This window comes from Ammospiza nelsoni, chromosome 3 (genome assembly GCF_027579445.1).
Source record: "Ammospiza nelsoni isolate bAmmNel1 chromosome 3, bAmmNel1.pri, whole genome shotgun sequence".
Taxonomy (NCBI): domain Eukaryota; kingdom Metazoa; phylum Chordata; class Aves; order Passeriformes; family Passerellidae; genus Ammospiza; species Ammospiza nelsoni.
The window spans coordinates 38,858,800-38,880,480 of record NC_080635.1 but is presented as its reverse complement, the minus strand read 5'-3'; the positions used below and the strand labels follow the sequence as shown (position 1 = coordinate 38,880,480).

The window sequence follows — 21,681 nt, the reverse complement described above, 5'->3', positions numbered from 1 at the left end:
CCAATCTCCATTTGAGAGCACAGAGGCACTGCACCCAGCAAAAGAATGTGTTTGGAGGCAGAGCTAAGCTGTGGCAGCTGGGGCTGGGACCCAGAGGTGCAGCTGCACTAGAGGGGGCGGAGGAGCAGGCGGCATTCCTGAGCTCAGAAAACACCAAAATCCACCGTGCAAAACAAATAAAAGCTGGACTGTCCTCCCACCCCCATGTTTGTGCTCACTGGCTTCAGAGCACAGGGGAACAGGATGGGGTCAGAGCTGCCTCAGAGCTGGAGCTCAGCCTGCAGAGAGAGGCTGCTGCAGGTTTGCCCCTTTTCCTGCTGCCCACAGAAGGCACAGACTGTTTCCTCTAAGGAGGTGCCATCAAGGGCACACAAACACACAGCTATGTGTGCTTTTCTGTGGGCCAACAAACAAACACATGTAGTCTTCTGTCCAGGCTTCTTTCAGGGAGGAGAGGAAAAATCAGAGACAGATGACAGCGTTGTCATGTCACTTTGTGCTCCACAGATCGATGTATGCAGTCCCTAGCAACTCCAATTAAGCAATATAAAGTGCCTAAATAGGACAGCATGGAGCTTCTCCCCAGGGAGCACAGCCCTCAATTTCGGATGCCACCGGTCAGTCCAGGCACATCTGTCCAGCCTTTGCTCTTCCCCGGCCTGGGGAAGAGATGGTTTGGCAAATATGGAGGAGTTGTGGGTGTGTGAGTATGACAACTTCTCTCCTAAACATAGCAAGCTTCTGACAGACATCAGCACAGAGCCCTGTGAGCCAGCACAGCTGAGAGAGACCCAGGGGCAGACACCCTGGTCTTCTCTCATCCCTGTGGTACCCACCTACCAGAGCCAGCCAAGGCTGTGTGAAAATCAGGCAACCCAGCACCCAGCACCACCCCAGGGCCAGACCAGTACAGCCAAACCCTCCACCCCGATGCAGCTCCTTGGAGGAGTTTAGATCTACTCTGAGCACCTTGAGAAGCCACCTTGCCTGCTCTGGCCAGCATGGGTGGATGTCCCCACACCATGGCAGTCCTCTCCAGGGCTGTGTAGGAGCTGGGTAGAGGGAAGGACTGCACTGAGACCCTGGAACCTGGACCTGGTGGGCATTGCTGTTCTCCTCTGTCCCTGCTACAGACCCAGGTTAAGCAGCAGCAGTGAGGTCTGGATCAGAATGCAGCAGCTCTCTCCCTTCCTCCCCTCCATCCACTGCCAAAACACCCTTGGCTGCACCTCACACCCCTGCACTGCAGCCAGCTGACTATTCATTTTGATTTAGGGTAATTGTCAACAAGAGATCAGAAATTAATTGCACAATGCAGCAACACCCCAGGAAAGCAGAAGTCACTTAGGATTTGGATATACTTTCTCCTGTCTCCACCCACGGGTTGTACCTCCAAGGCAGGCTGGTTTCTCAGGCAGTGGAGGTGGAGCTACTCCAGCAGCAGGTGTCCAGCAGCTGGAAGACTTTCCACCCAACTGCCTAGCTCAGTTGTGAGAACAACACTCCCGTCAACTCTGTATGGGGCAAAGCAAAACCCATTTCTCTTCCTTGCCAACAGGGGATTCCTTCTGGAAGATGACACTGACCCCACAGTTTCCCGGTGCTCGCATGCGGATGTGAGGGACAAGAGCTCCCTTCCAGCCACAGCCCTGCAAGGCCTGCCTTTCTCCACGGTTAGGGAGGGTCAGGAAGGGCAGCCAGCCCTTCGTGTGTGGCCTGAGCCTGGTTAGCATCTTTCACTCTTCATCACTCAGCCCTGCCTCCCATCTGCACTGGCTCTGGATGTCTCTCCCTCCCCTCTCCTCCCTGGCTGCTCCCTGCATAGACTGATTTTGTGATGCATCCAAGGGAAGACAGTGAAAAATACATTAATATTAACTCCTGCCTGGACAATGAAAAATGCTCCCAGTTCTTTGCCACCCATAGAGCCAAGCAAATCCACCTGCTTTCTGCTACATGCAGCATACTGATGCTGACCATCTCCTCACAGTCTTGTGCGAGGGAACACACTGCTGAGACACAGCCATGCTAAATACCTGATACAGAATGCATGGAAGGAAGTTGCTCTTATCACCAGCTATTCAGTCCATAAGGCCTCTTCAGACAGATGAGGATTTTGCTTTTATATGTCTCATTTTTCTCATTCATGTATCATCCTCTCTCTTTTTCCTTTGTCTCCCCCTCCACTCCCAGCACCTCCTCATGCCGACTCCGGGTTTCAGCCATGATACAGTGGATTAGGTACAAGGCTGACTGGCAGCTCTTACAGCTGGGGAGCTAATTCGCATTTCTGCAGCTGGCCCAGCCCATATCTCTGAAGCCCTCTGTGGCTCTTTTTTCTCCACCTGGGAAGCAGTTGTGTTTATCCACTTTGGAAAAAATGTTATTTCCACCTAATACACCGAAGAATAGCATGGGGTGTTGTTGAATAGGAAAGTTAATGTGAGAGAACATGTATATGGACTGCTTCACTTGGCCACTCACAGCTCAAGGAGAGCCATAGCAGGTCTGCATCCCCTGGGACTGATCTAAAAGAAGCAGCAGCAGGACAGCATCTGGAGGAGCCCATCCATCTCCCTGCCAGCAGGGCGCTAAGCAGCTACACTAACAGCAGCTGACAGTGGGAAAGCTAATGGGTGTGTGCATTAGCCTACATAAGCATGTTTAAGCTAGGAGGGCTCTGCAGAAATCAAAGAGGTTAAGTTTCCAAGCCTCCTGTTCCAGAGATTGTGGAGATTGTGGCTCAAGCTCTTGGGGTGGCCACAAAGGGACTTCACATCATCGCATGTTTTTTACCTCACTCATCAGTGCAAGCTCTAATGTGTATGTGCATACGTGTGGGTGTCTCTGTATATGCTGCTCAAACACATTTTTTAAATTTCTCCCCACTAACCCCAGAAATACAGATCTATTACATGCACAATAAAGGAGAGGGTTATTTCTTTAAACTCAGAAATTTTCAAGTTCAAACTCACCCTTAATCTGTCCACTGGTCCAGGACAGTCAGCAAGCAGCTCACCATGAAACCAGAGGTCCAACACCAGCCACCACAGATAGATCTGGGCCATAGCACTGAAAAGTTATGGTGACATTTTTTCCCTTGGCATAAGCAATAGACACTGCTACAACGGATGCAGAGCCTTGAAGCAAATATTTCCTGGTAAACAAGAAACCTGTGTAAACAGTGAGTATAGATATATAATTGATGATGGATGCACTTAGGACCAGAGCAAGATCTAAAGAACTTAGTTTTAGGCACAGTATCCAGAGGGCATACCTCTCCCCCCTGGTCTGACCTCTGACATGTCCTCCAGGCCAGGTTCATTCAGCTCAGCTGTATCTAGGAGCTTAAACTGCCCTAGAAAGCTTGAACCACGTGGGTTGGGAATAGGGAGAGGGAACGGGAGTGAAGCCAGACTGGGTGAGCGGAAAATCTCTCCTGTAAAAGCTTGCAAGACCTTTACAGATCATCATAATGGCTTTTTGTTGTTGTAGTTGCAGGGATCATTTTTTAAAACAAAGAGATAACGTTTGGTTCATTTCTTTCATTTTGGAAAAGGGCAGCTCCTAAGCCCTTATCGTTAAGAAATAAGAGCAGTGTTACATGTTCAAACAATTTATGTGAAGATCCTGCCATTTGTTATGGGAACAGCAAGTACAACTGCAAGTCCATTATCATCCCTCCCTGCCTCTGCATGCACAGCATGAGCAAGTGAGGAAGATTAGGGGTAAAAGCAATGGAGCCTGCAAAGTCAGTGACAAATATTCAGTACTTAAAACCCTCTTTGATGCTTCCCACTCTGAAGTGTGGCTTTGATTTGGTCAGCGGTCAGACATGGACCCACTGATTTTTCTCCAATTTACTCTCACTCTCAAAAAATAGCAACCTCTTTTTGTGATCTGATGGCTGAGAAGCAAGTGACCCAACACCACCACAGTACTCTCCTGATGGCCCTATGAGCAGCGCTGACAGGAGGTGGGCTGCAGAACTGATACAGATAAGTTAATAGTGTTGGAAGGAGTTTCTGGACACCTGCCAGTGATATCTGCCTTTTACTTAAAAAAAAAATAAAAATCACAAGGCAATTGGCATTACATTCTGGTCTTGTTTTGAAACCCACACTTCCTGTGACCTCCACTCCCCATATCTTCACCCTCCCACTCACAGCTAATCTCTCTCTGTCTCTCCCCACTCCTCTGTGTTTCTGCAGACAGCACATTTATGGTGCTGTGAGCCTGCAGAGCCGACAGACCATTTCTCATAATAAACCACTCCTGGCTGCACAGCCAGCCTGGGCCCTGCCACGTGAGCAGTCGGCAATTTGTGGGTTTCCTAAAGAAGCCTTGCACTCCAGAAAAAATCCCTACGTCTCCTGCAAGAAGAGCCCATGCCAGGGCAAGCACAGAGGGCTGGAAGAGGAGGACAGCAGGAACAGGGGGTGTGGTACAGCCCTCCATGAGGTCCTGCACAGTGAGTGTTCAGCAGCAAGCCCGTTGTGAGCAGAGAGAAGGAAAGCCACTTGCTGATGGGCAGCAAGGAAGGGCAAGGCACCTGCTGCAATTACTTAATGGCCTTTAAACAAAGAGAAGGTTTCTGGGGAAAGATTCTGACCAAAACAGCAATTTAAGGAGCCTCCTCAGAGCATGCTCTAGCTGTACCAGCACATCCCTCCGTTCAGTGCAGGGGCAGGCATCTCATCCCTCATGAGGTGCAGGGGCAAGCAGGGTGGTTGGAGGGCAGGAGCTTGTCTGCTATGGCCTGGTGCCTTCCCACACAGAGCTGTGATGTTCCCACCTCAGTGGCCTGTCAGAGCAGCAGCCAGTTTCAGAGGCAGCTTCCACAGGCAGGTGTCCTAAAGGAGGTGATGTGCTCCTGCACAGAAGCCAGCAGCAGCAGGAGAGCCGACCCTGCTGCCCCACTGCCCTGGCACCTTGCAGATGTGGTGGGGCTCCCAGCAAAGGGCTGGGTCCAGACAGTCTCCAGAGGGAGCACCACCTGTCTCCAGCATGCAGGGCTCTGGCTGAGAGATGTGGCAGCAATGTCCCCTTCAACCATCGCAGCTGAAGCTGATGGTGGAGCAAGTGACACCATGGCATCACTCCTGCCAGGGAGGCTTTAGTACAGCAAAACTGGCAAAGGTGGACAAGGAACCTTACCTGGGTAGACAATGAAATAAAGCAATGCAGCAATGAGACCCTGGACTGATGAGGTGCCAGGGGACTGATGGGGACTCTCAAGGTGTGGGTCGCACCCCATTATGGGCTCAACTGCTTTTGGAAAGAGCAGAGTGTGGAAGAAAACCACATTTCTCATTTTCATAGGAGCAGAAATCCTATGCGGGCAGCAGAGCAGCACCTTGCTGAGGGAGGAAAAGGAAATAGATGGAAGTTGCTCTGCTTGTTCAGCCTCATTGCAACTCTGTCTTCCTCAGCCCCTCCTGCAGCATTCCTGTGCCTACTGTATCTTCCTTCCTCTTCAGAGGGAAAGATTTACAAGCTCAGTTGATGTTACTCATTTCACTGGAAATTTAAGAGGGAACCACTTGTAAAAGTGTTAAAACAACAAAAGAAAAATGGCAGAGGGACAGGGCTGCTAGATATTGACAGTTACAGATGTCTTTATCTGCTTGAAACAGAACTGCACAGCGTGCTCCAGCCACCTGCACCAGCAACAAGGAAAGAAAGAAAAGGAAAAAAAAAAAGGCATAATTAAAGGTTGAACAAACCTCTTGGCTTGGAGAAATCCATGTCTCTCCACACCTGAGCTCAACTGCTTGCTGCAGGTCCCTACAGCCCTCCCTGTGCCAAAACAGACCTGTCCTGAGGGGCCAACGCAGCTACTATGCCAAGCCTAAGTACAGTGTGGTGAATTTTAAAGACATTGAGATGTGGTAGAAGCTAGCAAAGCTGTGGCAACTGAAACTTTTCTCTCTTCTAGCTCTTCTGTTGGAGTTTCAGATGCTTTGGACAGTGATCAATGAGAGGAAAACAAGAGCATTTTCCATCTGTACTTGCTAAACAGGAACACTGGCACAAGCAGCTGCTGAACCAGGGCATCCCACTGGCATCATCTTCCCACAAATCCATGGCTGGAGCAAGATGAGTCCTGCTACAGAGGCTTGGAAAATGCACCACTTTATAGAATAAGAAATTTTGTACTACTGTGAGAAGAACCAAAGTGGTGCTTTCAGGAAATACCACTTTCAGTATCAAAACTGTGGTGTCAAGGCACCAAGTGAAGGCTGCCAGAGGGCACAGCCAAAAGTGCTGAAGCAGTGAGATACTGGGGCATGGATGGCAGCTGCCTCCAGAGCAGCACTGGCACCCCCAACATGTGACAGGATTCAAGGCCAGACACCTGGAGGGCCTGAAAGCCCTGTCTCTGCAGATGAAAAAGAGACATCTCAAATTGAGGCTACCAAAGCCCTTTGGAACAAAAAAGCCAGTGCAGAAGAAGGAAAAGCATCACCTTATAGGAGTGAGCAACAAATGAAGACTCTGAACATAAAGTCAAAATAGACATGAGCCCTTGGGAACAGAGGCATCATGAGGTATGGGAGCTCAAAAGAGGGCAGACAATTTGACTTCCTTGCCTGAATGGGTCCAGCAGAACCAAAACTCAGCAATGTGGCTATTGGCTGCCCCACAGCTTAAAAAATGGCCTGATTTCAAGTAGTCCTGAGTATGCAGCAGGTTCTTGCTGAAAATTTAATCCATTTTTCAGACCTAGTAAGTGCCTAATATCCTCACCTTGGGCTGCTCTCTGAAATCACTTCCTCAGGAGTCCTCCCCAAGGTTCATGTGCACACATGTACCTGAGCACATCCTCATGTTCAGCCTCTCCTTGTGCTAGGGAAGGAAGATCCCTGCACTCAGCTGTCCCTGCTACATCACTCTCAACCCCTCCTGCTTCAACACCACAGGAAGCACAGGGACACCACTGCAGATAGTGGGAGGCCATGCTCAGAAAATGGCTCCTGAGCACCGCTAGACCTGCTGGTTTAACTCAACTCCTTCTGCTGCTGGTGCCTCACTCACACCAGGGCTACCAGAGGCTGGCTGAGAGCATGACTGTAAAATCAGACACACAACCCCCGCACGTTGCTGTGCAATCATTCCTCTCAAAAACACCAAGCCTGATCACCTGAGTGCTGGGACTGCTGCAGAAAACTTTAATCTGTAAAGGTTAGTGCTGGTGCCTAAAGCCATTGTGCAGGCAGTGCTTGCAACACTGAGATGTGCCTAAGCCCCTGCTCCATTGCTCAACACCACAGTGTACCTGATGGTGCCATTGCCCTGTGCTAAAATCTGGCCTTTTCACCAGAAAAACTCACTCACTCACTCACTCACTCACTCACTCTTTTTCCAGATGAAAGAGGTGTGGGTCTTTCTCAGGCATTACCAAAACAATCCTGTAAATACTACCTCAGCCTTTCCACTGGAGTGGTCTGTTCCTACAGAGTATACTTTTTCTTCCTAGATGCTAAAAAGAATGGGGAGTCCCCTCATGGCTCATTATCTTGTCTCTTCACCAACCCAGACCTCCTCTTCCTCTCTACCCCACAGTTCTGGGTATGGGATCTCTGACAACAGGGACTTACACCTAAGAAGTGGTTCAGCATCCTGATAGCAGTGAGCAGGAAAATCAAAAGCTATAGCACTATCCCTGTGGATGTGAGTCCAGCTCTCTGTATCTCCTAACACATTTTGCAGAATTTAATTCATACAGTTCAGCACATGTTGGCAGAAATTTGCAACAGACAGTTCACCACAAAGGTGCCTCTCTTAGAGAGTTCACCATAATTCCACAGTGTCTGTAACTTAGTGCTGTAATTGAATGAATCAGCAGAATTTTCTATCACTTATAGAGAACAAAAGACTTAAAATTTAACCTGAGTGACCTCTGAGGGCTCAAATCCACAGACTCCATAAAATTCATGGCAGAGAAGGACATCAACACATTTATTTGGTGCTTTCATTAACATTCGTTTCATCTAGTCCTATAATTTACGAGACGGGGAGGTCTGACTCATGCCTTTGGAACGTTTGGGGTTGGCAGGAAAAGATGCCCCATACGTGTTCGTACCTTGCTGTCTCTGAAGAGGTCAATGCCACTCATTAGGTGGGTGTCAGTGCTCTCAGGGATAAAGCACCCACACAGCTGGCCCTGAGGGGCACAGTGAAGCTGCAGTGTGTGTTATGTCTTATGGAGTAGTGGGATGCTATTTTATCAATGAGGAGGGGCGGGCCTGAATATGTACCTTGGTCTCCTTCTGTCTTTGTTATTTTCTGGAATCTTGTGATGCAAGGCTTACACAAAGAAAATGTTATAATAAAAACGTAACAATAAATATGCAGCATATTCATGTATTCTCTGTACAACAGAGGTAAGAATATGGATTTTTTTCTGCAAAATTCACCTTTATCTCTCTATTCTAGTCAATAGCTCCCTTTTACACCACTCAGGCGAATTGCCATGCTAAGCTAAAGAATTCACATAATGAACAGATTACAATTTGCTTTCGAGATTAAAATCCCTACTCACTGCTCGTCTGTTTCCAGACAGTCATGGAACCTGTAAATGGGCAAACCTGAAAAAGAAAAATACAAAAACCCTCATTCATTTATATGTTAAAACATCAGAACTGTCTATAAAATGAAAGCTTTCTCCTTGCTCTTCTTAGAAAAACAAGCAAACCGACCAACCAACCAAATGCACTTGAAATCATGAGCGTAAAAGAAGGATTTTTTTTCCTATTATCATAGCAAGCAGGATGCAATGCATGCTACCAAAAGGTTCTCAGCTAAGCAGCTCTAAAGGGGTTTCTGTCAGAAACACTGCAAAAACAAACACGGCATGGAGCTATACAAATCCAGGGTGGTTTGCTGTGGCTCAGTCCTATTATCCAAGTTAATGATGCTGCGGTGTCACAGCTGCACACCCCCGCAGGGTGGGTTTCCAGCAGTGCTGTCCTGTATCCATGGAGCTGATCAGCCTCCAGAGGAGCTGCTCCTGGCTGTGGGACCACTGTCCTTCCGTGCCTGGGAAGGGGGGAGTGGGGCAAAAACCAGGGAGTGCAGGGAAAAGGGGACTCTCAGTCACAGCTGTCGAGATGGAACAGAAAGGAAGGTTTAAGTGTGAGGAGCACTGAGTAGGGAAACTCCTGCCTCTTGCCCCTTCCCTGCATCCCCTCAGCCTCCCTCCACAGCTCTACACAGATGAGTTTCTCATGGCTGGAGGATGGGCAAAGCAAACGCTGACTGTGGCAGCTGGTTTTCTGCCAGAGATTTGCATTGCCTGTGTCTGTCATCAGCCCTGAGAGCTGCACTTTGTGTCTGATTGGAGTTTGGTGATTTTGTTTCAAGCAGATATCCCAGCAATTGAAGTTCCCTGCAAGGACCAGAGGTAGCTAAGAGAAAAAAAGTGCTAATTTGGTAATTATGACCCTTATTATCCAGAAATCAATAAAAGTTGTGCCTATTAACATGTATTTGATGTTTACATGAATCATACTTCCGAAGCCTGTTTCAGCCAGAGACACCTCAGTCATTATTATGCTGGTTTTACCAAGTACAATTTTTTGAAATCCTTTCTTTTCTTTTTTTGGATCCACATCACCCATGTTCCTGCTTCCTCCCTGGCAATCATGCCCAACAGCAGAGGAGACGAGGAGCTGCAGTCGGAGCTCAAGATGCTGCTACAGCAGACAAAACCTCAGGATTCACCCCACAGCCCTGGGCTTCCCACTGCTTTCAGTCTGTGTCAGTGCATTGCATCAGCTGCAAGCTCAACAAAATCAGGGCAGCCTGAGGCTGGTGTCACGCTGCAATGAACCAGAACACCGACACCCAGGTGAAAGATTTCAGAGAATCAAATACGTATTTCTTCTCCTCTAAGGGCTGCAGCTAAGAAAGATTCTTCTGCATTAGTTTTGGAGAGGCTCTCTCCTCTAATTCCCTGAAGAAAGTCAGAAAGCAGAAAGCGAGACCAACATTGCACTGCTATATTGGCTGATGGGTACAAAACCTTCTGACAAGTCGTTTGCTTGGCCCTGATTGGAAAATATCTTTAATTAAAACACCACATCAGAATCCTGAACCAATTTCATCCCAGCTCTGCTAAGTGCTTTGTACAAAACATTAACTCTAAAATCTCATTACACATTAGCAATCCCTGTGACAAACATAAATGATAATTTAGCTCTAATGCATTCTGGAGCAAGCCACTTTTAAGACAGGCACATGATATCAGCTTGCTAGGAGAAGGGGAAGAGTTGAATTTATCTGTCTCTTTATTTTTTAAACAAATGGCTCTATCTGGCTCAGCAATGGGCTGCACAAATCATTGTCATGTGCAGACCTGACAGTACATAGCAGCTGTTTAGCCCAAATCTGGCTCTTGAGCCTGGGCTGGGTTTTGAAATCCCACCAGCAGTGCTGGTTGTTAAGCATTCAGAGGAAGGGAGCTGGGAGGGGGAAGGTGGGGATGTCTGGCGATATTACAGGACAGCAGGGAGGGAGATGTATCCAGGGACTGCAGGTAAGGCAGCTTGCTCAAAAACACAGGGAGGAGGAAGTGGAGCCAGTGCCTGCAGTCACTCCAGCTGGCTCCCCAGGAAAGAAGCACAAGTGCAAAGGCAACCCTTGCAATGGAGATGTGATCCCTAGCACTAGTGGGAATGAATTTTGCACCACTAAACACTGCACAGTCCAGCCAGGACAACAGAGGACACTGCAGTGGATAAAATTTATATTAAAGTAGAAAAACTGTCTTAACAGCACTTCTAGGCCAGAAGGACGATAGTGGAACTAATGTTATTTGCATTTCTTGTCAAAAAGATATTAAATATCCCTTCTTTGATTAGCAGCAACATTTTCAATCTCTCTCTAGTCTTGAAAATGACCTTTCCAAACTCCTCAGGCTGCACCTTGATCAATTTCTCTGTGTGCAAGAAAGCACATGGGCTGTTAACTTTGTGAAATGGGGAATTTATGGTTATTTACTATGGGATTATGAAGCATGTACATAATAAATATTATACAGGGATTTTAAAAACAGGCAAACCCCAACATTTCCTCCAAATACCACTTACCAGATTTGGTCATTTCCTGAAAATCTAGAGCTGGAATCACTCTTTTTTTACTGGCTGAAGTTTTCAGTGAAGGGAAAGCTCATCTGATCTTTTCTGGCTACACTAGAAATCAGACAGATAATTTCTGATTAAATTTTGCTTGCAGGGGGAAGGGAGAAGATCACCTGCATCCACTCCTTTGTCAGAGATGAGAGATATCCATGGGGCCTCATGATTGTCTGATGTTTCCTCTGTTGCATCTGTAGAGAAAAAGTGCAAATCAAAATAAACTTGACTGATATTGCTCATATCTCTCCTGTAAAAAGACTTGAAAACCTGTGTTTGGGCTACAAAGGAAAAAAATCCAGCTAAAACTTACTGCAGGATGAGTGCAATCTTCAACCAGCTCTTCTTTCAAGCAACAGTTGTGCTTTACTTTGCCCTACAAAAGTAAAGAAATTATTTATACCAGTTTAATGGGTGCCCAGACATGTTAGTGCCATGTGCTTTTGAAATCTTATTCTTGTGTGGCAGAAGAAGGAAACTAACCACATTAGATTTAAAAACAAGGACTTAATTTTTACTTGCAACTGAAATGTCTTTCTGTGATTTTCCCTATTTCCAGTCCTGGAGGGGCTGCCTCCCCCTCTGTACTGGGGCTGCTCCTTCCCTTTCCCAGAGCTCTGCAAGAGGTGTCAAGTCCAGCTATCTCCATAGAGAGATCTGCTAAACACTTGGCATTTTACTTACACCTCTGTTCCAGAACAGCTGAAAGCCACCACACAGACAACCAAGCTCCACTTGAGAGTCAGGAAAAAATGAGAAGCCCCGGAGGAGAATTTTGTGAAAAGGCATTGATCTTGCAGGGAGGGAAGCTGACAGCAGTTAGGTGGTGGGTGGTTGTCTGGGTATTGCAAGGCCAATAGTTCCTTGATTTTTACTGCTTAAGAATCATCGCTGGGGGCTGCAGCTCTACCTGTGTGTTAGCCTGCTGTTAGACCAATGTCCCAAAATAATTCAGGTTCTTTAGAAGATTTTTCCTTGAGTCACAGAATATCCCGAGTTGGAAGTTTCTCACAAGGATCATCAAATAAATTTGATGGCCCTGCACTAGACAACTCCAAGAATTGCACAACATATCTAAGTGTTGTCCAAGTACTTCTTGAACTCTGCCAAGCTGGTGCTGTGACCACTTCCATGTGGAACCTGTTGCAATGCCAAATCACCCTTCTGGGTGAAGAACCTTTGTCAATATCCAACCTAAACCTCCCTAACACAACTTCAGGCCATTCCCTTGTGTCCTGTCACTGTCACCACAGAGCAGAGATCAGTGCCTGCCCCTCCTGTTCCCCTCATGAGGAAGCTGTAACTGCAGTGAGCTCTGCCCTCAGTCTCCCCCATGCTGAACAGACTGGAGGAGACTGTTCAAGCCTGGAGACTGTTCCCTCAGCTGCCTGTCAAGCCCTTCACCATCTTCCTGGCCCTTGTTTGGACACTCTATAAGAGCTTTATGTCCTTATATTGTATTAACCAAAACTGCCCCCAGCACTGGAGGTGAGGCTGCCCCAGCTCAGAGCAGAGCAGGACAATCCCCTCCCTTGCCTGGCTGGTGATGCTGTGCCTGATGCCCCCAGGACAGGGCTGGCCCCCCTGGCTGCCAGGGCACTGCCTGCTCAGGTTCAGCTTGCCAGTGACCAGGAATTCCGGGTCTCTTTCACAGCACTGCTCTCCAGACTCTCATTTCCCATTCCGTGCATACATCATTCAAGTTTGCCCCATCCCAGATGCAGAATCCATCACTTATCTTTAAACTTCATACAGGTGATAACCCAGCCCTCTAATTTGTCTTGGGCACTTTCTGGCTAGCCCACAGTTTTTCATTTTTTCGTTTACGGTAACACTTTCCTGAATTGTTCATCCTTTAGAGGATTTGTCTCCCAAACCACCCTGCTGTGCTGCCAGGTTTCCGCGTAATTTTCCTTCCTTTTGCCTCAGATACTGGACACTTCCATCGTAGACTAAAAAGTCATATTTAGTAGAACTTTCAGTAACAAGCAGCATGGTGTCAAGGCAGCTCTACTGCCGTAGCTGCACATGTAGCTGTACTCTTTCTCTTCTCTGGGTTGAAATCAGTACACTGGGTTTCAAACAGAGTTCAGTCAAAAATCATTGCGTGTTGTCCACAGAAGGGGTGGGGAGTAATTTGAGGTGATAGTTTCTTTTGTCCTCAGCATAGCCCTTGGCTAATCATTAAATCATGTCTGCAGGCTCTGCAAAAGTGCAGAGTGCATTTTGAAGGGGACCGGCATGATAAACACGGCAGGGTGGGAACAGGAGCTGTGCTTAAATTTGTGTTTGGCAGTGACAATCAGCATTATGAAGTGATGCTTCATTAGTCATGTGAAGAACAGAACAACGCTGTTGCTTTATTTGCAGCCTTCTGCCTCAGTTTTATGCTGAGGTCCATGTAACTCCAGTCATAACACTCTCTTTCTGTGGCATATCTTAACCAAAATTCATCAAGGCCTTTGACTCTTCATGACAGCTCTGCCTACATACCTGTGTCTCACACCTACCCAGCACCTAACCACCCTTGTTCAAAGGCAGAAACTCAGCCAAGGTAGCTTCAGAAAAAAAAAAATCCAACTTTTTCTACTCCTTAGTTCAGTTAATCTTTGTAGGAAGTAACTGCCTGTGTACTTTGTGCCAATCCCACGTTCAAAAACCACATTTGGTTCACATCAAGAGGAATTTTCTTCTCAACACTGCTCCAGCAAAAAGCATAAGCTTCACTTGTTGTGGAACACATGACATTACTCCAAAAATAGTCCACTACTTCTTCAGCTTAAGAGTAATGAAGTTACCTGTTGGAGACAAAACCCACAGCTACAGGCAGGGAGCATGCTGGAGCAAGGCAGAGGACAAATGGGATCCTGAAAAGCAACATGGTGCAAAGCAGCAGCAAAAGAGGGCAGGGGAAGTAAACTGGGATGGGAAGTCTCAGGAATGCCAGGAAACAGATGAGAGAGAAGCATGGACAGCCCTTTTGTGAGGGCCCTCAAATCCACATGGACCAGATACACCTGGATGTGAATTTGACCCGGGCAGGTCACAAATAAGCCCTCAATTGTGAGAGGTGAGGCAAATCTCACCTGGCAATGGCTCCACAGTGAGTAAGCAATGACTGCTGCACAGCAGCTCACCTGCAGCCTGCCTGTGGTGGCAGGAAGGCTCCTCAGTGCTCTCACTGCCTTCTCCCAACTCAGCTTCCCTGGACTTTTTCCCTGGGGGTGCCCATGCCATGTCCTGCCCCTTTAGGCTGCAGCTTCTCCACTTGGCTGGCACCTCGGGAAGGGAAGCATGAGGCAGGGACACATCACAGCCAGCTGGAGCAGGGGCAGCCCCAGGGGACCAGCCTGGACCTGCCACTGCCCAGCAGCCCCTTCCCTCCCACTGAGTGAGGACAAGAATGCATCAGTCTTCACAGAATAACCATTACCCAGGTGGAAAAACAGGTAAGTCACTTTAACCTTGGGAATTCTGCTCAGTGGTCTTCCCTCTCCCTCTTTGCTTGCCCAGATGCTGTTTTCTGGCAGCCCCATTTCAGGAAGGAGTGCATGATAGAGCACCATGAGTGCTGCTGGAAGCAGCTGGGAAGTGAGGTGTGGGAAGTGGGAGGCCTGTACCTACTCACAGAGATCTGTGCTCCTCTTCAGGAGCAGCTTGTGGGGATCATATTCCAGCTCTGCAGCTCTTGTCATTTCCATGGCATTCCCTGCATAGCCCTCTGTGGCTGGATGTGCTACATGAAAGAAATTCCCCACCCAGCCCACTGGCTGTGCCTGTTCCAAGGATAGGCTGCCCCAGCTCGGGTGGTTGTGCTGTCCTTTTCAGTGACCTGTGATTTGTGCCTGCCTATAAATCTGCCACCTGTGCCTGGTGCCATCAGAGCTCTTCCAGGAAATCCCTGTGCCGTGGCCTCGCTGCCTGATCCTGTAAAGGGAGGCTGGGACAAAACCAAAGCGAGTGTGCACTGCGCTGCAGGCAGGGCATCCCAAGGCTCAGAGGGCAGCCATCCCTGTGCACCATCCAGGCTGGCCCACGGGGAGCAGATGGGGTGCCCACTGGCCAGGAAAGTCCTGAAATGGGTTTTGCTCTGGTGTCATCCAGCAGGGCAGAGTAAGGGCACAGCCACGGCCACCCAGACAAATGCAAATTGACTGCATCAGCTGGGGGAAGACAAACACGAGGAAGAGGAACGGGGTGTGCAGCAGCTCCTGGCGGGATCAGAAGCAGCACTGCTTTCACACACGTTTTGCTAAGCATAAAGGCTCCTCTGATGTTCCATGACTATCAAAGGCTTTGAAATTCACAGGAATTTCAAGGAAGGCAGAAGTTCATCTGAAATGAGTGAAAGATTATATTTTCCCTCCTACCATATTTCCAGCTTCCCAAGAATTTTCCTTTGAAGACTCCACTGCTCCCAGAAATGTCTTTATGATGTTTTTAAAGTCATTTCCCATACAGGATCATCACTGCACAGCACAAGCAAATGACAGAGGCTCAGAAAGCAACGTACGGGGGTGAGAACTGAGGAGGTGGGTGAGCTTCAGCTTCTCAACAAAACCAAATCATCCATCATTGGTTGGAGGCAATGTTTGTTCCAGAACCAGATGTCCCTTAGTGGAGGGAGAGCAGGGGCTTCCTGAGTGCCTGTTTGACCCAGCAGTTCCTTGCTGCTTCCATGCTGCCCAAACCAGGAATACAGATTTGAGCCATGGGAGAAATTGCACTTTCCCAAACTTTTTCTCTCAAGTACAAGCTACTCCCATCTGGAAAAGAAAGCACCTGCCAACTGCCTGCAGCAAGGGAGAAGGTCTCACAGCAAGGCTTTTTAATTTCCAGCCCCCAGAAGGGGACTCCTCTCACTGGTCCTCTCTGATATCTGGCCACCAGGGAATAGATAAGCATGGGGCAGACTGCAGAAACTGAGATGAAACTGCTCCTTTCCCTCTGATAAGAGGGAGCTGATATTGAACCTATTAGTCAGATTACGGTGGATCTGAATTTGTTTCCCCTTGAGCAGTAGCTACAGAGACAGAGCAGCTGGATTAAGTTTCACTTTCCTATGTAAAATGACTTAACAGAGTAGATAAAACTCAATATTTGTTAAGGCTCATGTGTTTCCCTGAGACCTGATCTCAATAATGTCTTATGAATGCCTTACTGATTGTTTAATGAATTATTTTTCTTCCTCTCAGACTGTTAATAATAAATTATAAGTAGAAGGAATGTACAGACTGCTTGAAATATTTCTGTGAATATGAGCTCAGCTGTGGAACTCACTCTGTTTTTCCTTTCCCTACCTCTGAGCAAGTGGTTTTTGATGAAGATTTTGGGGCAGAGTAGCTGCCCCTGTTCTTGTGAGAGAGGAAGGCCCCAGGGATCTGAGGGGCAATGAGTGAGCTACAATGGGGAAGCTCAGCCCATCTGTGAAATACACGAGGTTTCAGTGCAAACCCGCTGTGTGTGTGCATTGCTGGACACTTCCAGATGGACTTGCACTTGGCAAAGCAGAGGCAGGAGGGACAGAGAAGCTTCAGAGGCAGAGGAGGAGGGATGGTCCCATTTCAAGGCTATGGAAAAGGACTCAGGATCTCACCATCTCCTCACCTGCCATGGGCTTCAAGAGGTGTTCAGTGTGAGTCACATTCACCTCACACAGGTTTTGCTCTCTGAAGGGTTCACATCCAACCAAGCCACCTACATGGAGAGCCCAGGCAGATAACAGAGAAGGAGAAAAGTTCTTGTTTGTATCAGACTTCTCTTATGATGTAGGCTGACTGCCCTTACTGCTGCCCACGTCCTGCAGCTGACAAGGAGCAGGAGCCTAGCTGAGAAGCCCAGATCAGAACTGAAGTCAGTCATCCCACTCTGGTGCCAACAGCCACCACCCACATAGGAATGTTATGTGGATGGGTCTCTACTAGAAGCTATTACAAGAGGGGTTTCCATATTAGTCATGACCTATAAATACATACTCTATAATATATATATGAATTGTAGAGTATAATCCATGGATTATAAAAGTCTGCCCCTTAGCATAGTTCACCCTGGAGGTTTCATGGATCATTTCACACATTTCAGTGTTAAATAACAGCCCCCTCTATATCCATAGGCACATAAATGGATCAAACTGAGCTACCCCAGTTACTCTCAGCAGCACTTTGCTCACAACAGAGCATTGAAAGGGGAGAGAGCACCAGGAGAGTAAATGAAGGACAGCATGAAAGGCACAGGCTGCTAAGGTGGCAGCTGCATTTATAAACTTCCATTATTAGCCTTCACCTTCATCCTTGCCTCTTCCAAATCAAAGTACTTTCAATTTAAATAGTGCCACGCACCCAGGGGAAGCTGCTGAAAACACCCAGTAGTGCAGTTTTTGCATGCAGCCAAGCCAGCCCATGACTTGCATTCAGACCAGAGGCAAACAGCTTTCATCATCCCAACATGCCAGTACCACATGTGGAGCTTAAAGCCAAGCAAGGACATCAAGGACTTTGCTCTCAAAGGAGCAGCCTTTTGAAGAGGAACAATGGGCACCATCCCACCCTGCAATGTGGGCACAGTGCAGAGCAGGGAGGACAGGAGAGGCTGTTCATGCTGTCCCAGGAACACAGAGGCAAGGATTAAGCCAGCAATAATGCCACGAGCTCCTCTGCCCAGTCACTGCACACTGGTCCAGCCAGCTACAGCTGGCCACATTGGTGTGCACAGGAGAGAGTGAGGGGCAGCTGAAACCTTCATGGCAACAGGTAAGAAAATGTTCTTTAAATCAAAACCAATTCTGCAGTTTTAGCAGGGATGCCACACACAGAAATCCCACTGAAGGCTTCCTAGTTACTTACACTGACTCTTTTGGCACACATACATCCTACAACAGCATTTATTCCACTGGTAACGTTTCAGTAAAACCAGTGTCCCAGGTTCGCCTCTGCCCAAAAGGCAGCCCCGAGGCACACCAAGGCTGCAGCTGAGCTTGGAGTCTCAAGTGAGGAGCATGAGATGGGCAGGTCAGCACTTTTGGTGTTGCTCATTAGAATGACTCACAGCTTGGGTACAGAGCCAGGTAGATGAGGATTACTCACTGCTCCTTTCAGCTGATCAGAGCTCACCTCCTTCCAAAACCTGAGTTAGCAATTGTCACCTTTGCAGACTACAGGCTAGCCAGACTTGCAGCAGGGCTCATTACCAACATTTAGGCTCATGTAAGTCACCCTGTGGTGGGACACCACCGTGCTGCAGATGGGCCAGGAGGGGTGCTCTGCTTCTCTGTGACTGCCACAGCACCCACCAGCTGCTGGCACATCAGCTTTCCACCATCCTGTGCAGGAACTGCTGCTCCCTGCACAGGGAACAGTCCCTGTGTGCGTGGCTCCCAGACTGCCAGGCTTAAAGCCACCAAATAACTTTGCTGCACAGCAGCCACTTGTGGGAGCCAAGCTGTGGGTCTGCCCTTCTCACAGGGCCCAGAAGTCACTGAGGTCATTTCAGGGAAAGAAAGCTCCAAGGAAAGTGTGACAGAAAGACATCCATGTCCTCAAAGACTCATAGGCACCTGCTGCTGCATGAAATCAAGGGTGAAGTGGGTTTTATTTGCACCTTTTAAAAGCCAGGGTGTGGATTGCTCCCAGGCTGGCACCCGATCCTCAGAAACAGCACACACTGAGGACTGAACAGCAGAGCCCCAGAAAGGTTGTCATCCCAGGTTTTGCAAAGTGGCCCATTACAAACACCTGAGGTATCCCAGCTCCTTTATCTCTGCTCTGGTAATGAATGTTTTGACCTTAGCTAGTCTTCTCCACCTCCTTATCTGTACAAACCCTTCATTTCAGAAGCGGTGTTTTTGGTGCTGCATTGCTGACTCCTGCAACTTGGGCACAATTGCTCCAGAAACCAGAAACTTGTCGGTCAACATTTACTATCCTTGTATTAAACTGTGTGGTCATTATTGCCCCTGTGTTACAGCATGCACCTGGCAGCCACTGTGAGCTCATTTGTACAAACACCCACTCATGTCTGTGCTTTCATCACACTGGTTCACTAAAATAGCTCCCATATGGGAAATGCATTTTCATGGTTAGTTTTCTCTTTCCCCAGCCATATTGCTTGTGCATCTCCTTCTCCTTTGGCTGTCAGACCTGCAGGCACCAAACCACCAACCTCTCCTATGTTTGGCAGGAAGCTAAGGACCATTTCCATATCTCCCCACATTGGTAATGTCCTTATTCTTAGTATTTGGGATGTTAGAAAACAGGTAGAGAAAGAAAAGGAGATTTCTGCCAAAAAACAAGACCTTGTTCTTAAAAAACAAAAAAAACCCAAAAAAAAAAAAAAAAAAAAAAAAAAATCATGTTTCAGGCATTAATCCAGCCTCCAATTATTAGGGAGATGGTGAAGATAACCCTATAAATAACAGGCACTACAGCTGCTCATTGAAAGATCATTCCTGTAACAAGCCACAATGAAACAGCATATATATAAGGATGCTTTCAGAAAAAAATCAGTAGGGGAGAAGACATCTGACCAAAAATTGTAATTAATCTGTGGAGGAGCAGGTGACAACTTAGGAGATCCAAGAATGCTGCTTTTATAGTAATGAAAATAGCTCTGAACACTGCAGGTCTGCATTCAGGCCACCAAAAGAGAAATCTTGTGAAGCAAGCAGGTGGGGCTGATTTTAATGCAAGGAGGAAGTGCCTCTGAAGTTATCAATTTTCTTTTCAAAAAGATTCTTGCAGCAGGCAAGGATCAAGTAATTACTTTGCCCCTGTTCACAAGATATCTCAGAATAGTAACAGACCACACACCCAGGAGATGATTAAAGGAAGCCAGGGGTCAGGAACACAGAAAAGCCTGTGATACAGAAGGGAAGATTTGCATGGCCATTAATATTTCATGACTTACAAGCCATGTGGTTCAGAACAAATATCTGCACAATAAAGCAGAACTCTCTGCCATCAGGTTGCATATTTCAAGACATACCTGAGTCATAAAGGTATTATTTACATGCCTTTACCCACAAAAAGAATGCAAAACTGTCTGAATCCTTACACCTACCATAGGGGAACATGGAAAGCCTTTCTGAAGGCTCAGCAGGATTTAAGTGGGGCCTCTGCCCTCTGCTAGACCTCTGCACAGAGTGAGTTTCAGCCTAAAAGCAAAGCATAGGCAGCATGTTTCATACTGCAGGCCTATTAGATCCACTACAAAGGAAAAGAGCTGCTGCACTGTCAGTATGTCTCTGCAGCCTCTACTCCAAGCCATGAAACAAAAGTGCTATTTATATGCAAGTGTATAGGTAGCAGTGCAGACAGGAGATATTGCATTCTCTGCCATTATTCCCATTTTAGACACATCAAAGCTGGTAATTGAATTTAAAAAAAATGCCAACAAAACAAAACACCAAACCATGAGCGAGTACTTTTCTCCCAGTGAAAAGAACAAGACGTTTCAGGGGTTAAGCAGAAGTATTTCGTCCCAGGATTTTGGCAATTACGCCTGGCAAGATTTCATTCTGGGAAAACAGAGTTTATTGTGGTGGCATAAGCAGGCCCTTTCCTCGCAATCAAAGCTAGGAATTTTCCCTGCCTGCACTTGCCTGTGTGTGGCTGGAATGAGCAAGTGGAGCGAGCTGCTGGGCTGACTCACCGGCACAACCAGACTCTCCTGTTGCTGCCAGCCACGGACACAACTATTTTCCTGCCTTTGCACCTGGGCTCTCCCTTTCCCAAGCTGCTCCAAGCAGTGGGGCTCCTGACTTGAAAGAAATGCTGAGAGCCAGAGTGACATTGCTAAATCGCCCAAAGGAATTGCTCAGAGCAGGGAGGCATGTTAGCATTGCTTGTCAAAGCTGCTGCTTCTCTGAGTCTCTTAGTGCTCTCTGTGTGTGTGAAGGAAAAGGTGAGAAGAAATGAGAAGTTGTGGAGAGGAAAAAAAAAAAATTAAAAAAAACACTGCTCCAGAATTGCATCCACTGTTTTACAGACAAGAATAAAAGTCCTTGCTTAGGGAATTTATAGCCAACATGAGTCTAATACCACAGGGCTTGACTGCCCTGATTGAGTGTTTTGCAAATTACTCACATGAGCAGCCCCACTGACTCCGTCTGAAGGATTCTTCCACGTGCACAGTCTGGCTCACAGTGATTAGTGGCAGCAAACTGCAAGGGGAAAGGCGTGACAAGAGAGAAATTGCTCTAAGGCAACATTATTTACTGCTTCCCTCCCACCTACCTAAAAGGAGTCAGGTGTTTTGACTATTTCATTCATTGGCTTCACCTTTGTTTGAAACCAGGTGCTTGCCAGATGGAAATTATTTCAAGGTTCCTTCACACAGGGAAGTCTGAGGACAAATCCACAGCAGGTGAAAGTCCTACTTCATAAATATTATTTATTATTATCATTGTGAGGCACACGGCAAATAGTAAAATGCAGTTGTTTACTTCACCAAGGTAAAATTTTGGAAGAGTCTTGACTGAGGAGGCAAATTCTCCACCTGAGGTAAATTCTCCACCTTCCACTGCACTGCTTTTGGCCCAGAGTGTTTG

The 21,681-nt window shown here is 47.4% G+C and overlaps 1 long non-coding RNA gene across 1 annotated transcript; it reads right to left on the bottom strand.

Annotated features, from left to right (window-relative positions):
• Positions 1-8,398: 8,398 nt before the first annotated feature.
• Positions 8,399-21,311, bottom strand: LOC132071857 (uncharacterized). Its single transcript, XR_009418220.1, has 4 exons — positions 21,218-21,311; positions 11,452-11,514; positions 11,258-11,332; positions 8,399-8,591 (listed from the first exon to the last, which is right to left on the bottom strand). It is a non-coding gene; the product is annotated as an uncharacterized LOC132071857 (long non-coding RNA).
• Between the last annotated feature and the right edge of the window lie 370 nt (positions 21,312-21,681).